Source organism: Amblyraja radiata, chromosome 12 (genome assembly GCF_010909765.2).
Source record: "Amblyraja radiata isolate CabotCenter1 chromosome 12, sAmbRad1.1.pri, whole genome shotgun sequence".
Classification (NCBI taxonomy): Eukaryota; Metazoa; Chordata; class Chondrichthyes; order Rajiformes; family Rajidae; genus Amblyraja; species Amblyraja radiata.
Genome location: NC_045967.1, coordinates 60,261,292 through 60,266,291, shown reverse-complemented (window position 1 = coordinate 60,266,291; position 5,000 = coordinate 60,261,292). Strand labels below are relative to the sequence as shown.

The window sequence follows — 5,000 nt, the reverse complement described above, 5'->3', positions numbered from 1 at the left end:
CTAATGACATTTGAAATATTTCTGTCATAGCCCCTGCTATTTCTACACTAACTTCCCTCAATTTCCTAGGGAATATCCTGTCCGGACCTGGAGACTTATCCACTTTTATATTTCTCAAAAGTGTCAGCACTTCCTCTTCTTTGAATCTCATAGTTTCCATAGCTACTCTACTTGTTTCCCTTACCTCACATAATTTAATATCCTTCTCCTTGGTGAATGCCGAAGAAAAGAAATTGTTCAATATCTCCCCCATCTCTTTTGGCTCTGCAGATAGCTGTCCACTCTGACTCTCTAATGGACCAATTTTATCCCTCGTTATCCTTTTGCTATTAATATAGCTGTAGAAACCCTTTGGATTTACTTTCACCTTACTTGCCAAAGCAACCTCATATCTTCTTTTAGCTTTTCTAATTTCTTTCTTAAGATTCTTTTTACATTCTTTATACTCCTCAAGCACCTCATTTACTCCATGCTGTCTATAATTATTGTAGATCTCTCTCTTTATCCGAACCAAGTGGCCAATTTCCCTTGAAAACCATGGCTCTTTCCAATTTTTACTATTTCCTTTCAACCGAACAGGGACATAAAGATTCTGTACTCTTAAAATTTCACCTTTAAATGTCCTCCATTTCTCTTCCACATCTTTCCCATAAAACAAACTGTCCCAATTTACTCTTTTTAAATCCTTTCGCATCTCCTCAAAGTTAGCCTTTCTCCAATCAAAAATCGCAACCCTGGGTCCAGTTCTGACCCTCTCCATAATTATATTGAAACCAATGGTATTGTGATCACTGGACCCGAACTGTTCCCTAACGCATACCTCTGCCACGTGACCCGTCTCATTTCCTAACAGGAGGTCCAGCACCGCCCCTTCTCTAGTAGGTACTTCTATGTATTGCTGCAAAAAACTATCCTGCACACATTTTACAAACTCCAACCCATCCAGCCCATTTACAGAATGTGTTTCCCAGTCTATGTGTGGAAAATTGAAATCTCCCACAATCACTACCTTGTGCTCACTACTAATATCTGCAATCTCCTTACATATTTGCTCTTCCAATTCTCGCTCCCCATTTGGCGGTCTATAAAACACCCCTATAAGTGTTGCTACTCCTTTCCCATTTCTCAGTTCCACCCAAATAGCCTCCCTAGACGAGCCCTCTAATCTATCCTGCCAAAGCACTGCTGTAATATCTTCCCTGATAAGCAATGCAACACCTCCACCTCTTGCCCCTCCAATTCTATCACACCTGAAGCAACGAAATCCTGGAATATTTAGTTTCCAATCACAGCCCTCCTGCAACCATGTTTCACTGATCGCCACAACATCATACTTCCAGGTGTCAGATTCAGATTCAGATTCAGAAAACTTTATTGTCTGTCGTAACAGAAAATCTTCTTTGACGTGGCTCAACATACAGACAGGACAATATACTGATAAGCAGTCATACAACACAGATTTTTGCCAGCACACACAGTGTGTATAGATCTTAAAAGCAAGTATAAAGATTAAAAACTGTAAAAATAGACAAGATAAAAGTTGTGGAAACGTGTAAAATGACAGTACGTCAGGGTTAATTTGTCCCTTGTTCATTTTTTATTTAAGCTGTTTATGGCAATGGGTATGAATGAGTTTTTGTGGATGTTTTTCTTGGATAGGGGGACTTTATATCGGCGGCCTGATGGCAGAAGTTGGAAGGACTTGTGCAGGGGGTGGGTGGGATCGTGTGTAATGAGGTTGGCTTTCCTTTTAACTGCCTGGGTGTGGAGTACTGATAATTGATTTTGAGTTTTGTCAGTTATTTTACTTGCTTGATTGATGATCCGGGAAAGCTTTGATTTGTCGATCCAGACTCTAAGTTCATCCACCTTTCTTACAATGCTCCTAGCATTAAAATATACACATTTAAGAAACCCACCCTCTCTTATTCTCTGTTTATTGTCTTTTTCTTCTCTCTCCCCTACATTTTGGGTCAGAGTGCTACCATTCTCTGCCTCCTGTCTCACACACTGACTGCTAGCTTTCCCAATTTGAGACCCTGCCCGATCAATCCCAGAGAACACGATTCCACTCCCTATACCTCCCCCTCGATTCTGTCCAAGGACTCTGACAGTGTTTTCAGGTGAGGCAGAGGTTCACTTGCACCTCATCTGATGTATCTGCTGTTCCAGGTGTGGACTCCTGTATATCGGTGAGACCAATCCCAGGCTCGGCGACCATTTTGTTGAACACCTCCGCTCAGTCTGCCTAAACCTACCTGATCTCCCTGTGGCGAAACACTTTAACTCCCCCTCCCACTCCCACATTGACCTTCCTGTCCTGGGCCTCCTCCATTGTCAGAGTGAGGCCCAGTGCAAATTGGAGGAACAGCACCTCATATTTCGCTTGGGCAGCTTACACCCCAGCGGTATGAACATTGACTTCTCTAACTTCAAGTAACCCTTGCTTTCCCTCTCTCTCTCTCCATCATTTCCCCTTCCCAGTTCTCCAACCAGTCTCTATCTCCGACTACATTTTGTTTCGGCCCGAAACGTCGCCTATTTCCTTTGCTCCATAGATGCTGCTGCACCCGCTGAGTTCCTCCAGCAATTTTGTGTACCTTACATTTTATCTCTGTTTGCTTTGTTGTTCACTTGTTGTTCACTCTACATGTTCCTTCATCTCGATCCCCTTTGTCCCATTTTCACACCTTACACTTCCTTATTCAGTCCATTTGACCCGTCTTCAAACCTTACATTTCCTTATCTATGTATCACCCTCTCCCCTGACTTTAGTCTGAAGAAGAGCCTTGACCCGAATCGTCACCCATTGCTTCTCTCCAGAGATACTCCCTGTCCCGCTGAGTTACTCCAGCATTTTGTGTCTATCTTATTTTCCCCCCGTGATGTATTCAGTCCATTGCCGGTGACCCCAGACACGGTGGCACGGTGGCGCAGCAGTAGAGTATCCCCTGTCCCACTTAGGAAACCTGAGGTTGCAGGTGGTTGCTGGAGGTTGCAGATGGTTTCTGGAGGTTGCAGGTAGTGGAAGCAGGTATGGAGACCCCCGGGAACCGCACGGAAACCTTGGGTGGGGCGCAAAGTCTCCAGAGGTTTCCGATCAGGTTTCCTAAGTGGGGGCATAGTGGGGGCATAAGGTGGTACAGCGCTTGCAGCACCAGAGACCTGGGTTCGATCCCGACTACGGGTGCTGTCCGCACGGAGTTCTCCCTGTGACCTGCGTGGGTTTTCACATTGTAGGTATAAATGTCCCCCAGCGATCACGCCGGCGGGTAAAGAGTAATCGTAAATAATCGTAAGCTTGCATCTCAGTAAAATTGATTTCCAAACGCATTGATAGTTTACGATTATTTAAATGGTAAATCGAGCTTCAGAAGCGTTTTCATTTTGCATGTTAAAACCCACCCGAGATCCATGGGAGATTTTGCAATTTTACTGACGGGTTTCTAACTTTTAATACTTTTCATATAACAAATGAATAAAGATAAAAAGTCAATAATGCCACTTTTGATGAAATGCAGCGAGCAAACGCGATAATTCCCGATATTTTGGATCTTTAAATCTCCAAGAAAAAAGTCCGCTAGCACTTCCGCCTTGTTTACACCTTCAGCTCGCTCTTGTATTTACCTTAGTTTCTATCTTTTTTTTGGACTGTAAATTTAGGTATCTGTTCCTCACGGTCACCCCGACTGGCTCCGTAAATTGCAGCTCAAAACCTGGCCGTTTTCGATGTTTTTAACGGGTGTGAAAGTGCGTGTTTTCCCATCCACTAACATGTACCGGAAGTGACGCTTGTCCCCAGTTAAAATTTTCGGTCACGTGAGTGGGGTTTACGCTCCAGTGACCTTTCGTGTAATCACCCTATTGGATAACGTGCAGCAATCCATCCAAGTACTTGACACGGGGAGAGGGAAAGTCCAGACACACAGCGGACTGGAGTAGCGATCACAGCGGACGTTCACAGCGGACGATCACAGCGGAATTCCTGAACCGAAGTAGGTAAGGAGCAGAATCGGAGCAGCGGCACTGGAAACTGTTCAAAACACTCAGTGAGGCAGGCAGCAGCCGCGGAGAGAAACAGTTATCAGTTTCTGAGTTATCTCTCTCCAGAGATGCTGCCTGTCCCGCTGAGTTACTCCAGCTTTTTGTGTCTATCTCTAAGTTTAATTTTCTATCCATCTATCTGGGCGGCACAGCGGTACAGTTGTTGTCTAACAGCGCCAAACACCCAGACATCCTGACTATGGGTGTTGTCTGTATGGAGACTGTTTGTTGTCCCCGTGACATTTATCACCGAGATCTTTGGTTTCCTTCTACACCACAAAGACATACACGTTTGAGGGTTAATTGGCTTGGTATACATTTAAAATTGTCCCCTGTGTGTGCTGGATAGTGTTAATGTGCGTGGATCGCTGGTCGGTGTGGACTCGGTGGGCCGAAATGCCAGTTTCCGAGCCATATCTCTAAATTAAATTAAACCTCTTGGAAGCATCTAAAATCACGAGAGACATAGATAGGGTCGGGGATCAAAACCTTTCCCCCTGGCTGTAAAAATCATATACTAGAGGGCATAGCTTTGTGGGCCGAACAGCCTGTCCCTGTGCTGTTCCTGTTCTGTGCTGAACGAGTTAGGTATTCCGAAAAACGCAGGGAATCAGGTGATTTGTTACAGGTCATTCACCATAAAGAAAACGCGAATGAAGCGCGGTGAATAAACTGTGTATACAATCTGATCTTGATTCATAATTAGTGTAAGAATATATTTAATCTGAGGAACTTGGGTGGCGTGTGGTCACATTATAGGAACATTAACGTATTCCAGGCTGGATCACAACGATGACAGTTTCTGAGTAATGTCATTATTCTGCTCATTTCAAGGCAATGGAATTCTTCAGCCTCATCTATGAAAGCGAATGAACAATGACATTCTCGATTCCAGAGAGACTCTCATAAATTGTCAACTCCTCATCCCCCCAAAGGAACAGGTAGCGGGGTAGAGA

At 44.3% G+C, this 5,000-nt stretch overlaps 1 protein-coding gene across 1 annotated transcript in view; it reads left to right on the top strand.

Annotated features, from left to right (window-relative positions):
- The window catches only part of LOC116979330 (interferon-inducible GTPase 5-like), a 159,599-nt gene that overhangs the window by 3,026 nt on the left and 151,573 nt on the right, over positions 1-5,000 (top strand). The gene's annotated exons all lie outside the window — the stretch shown is intronic.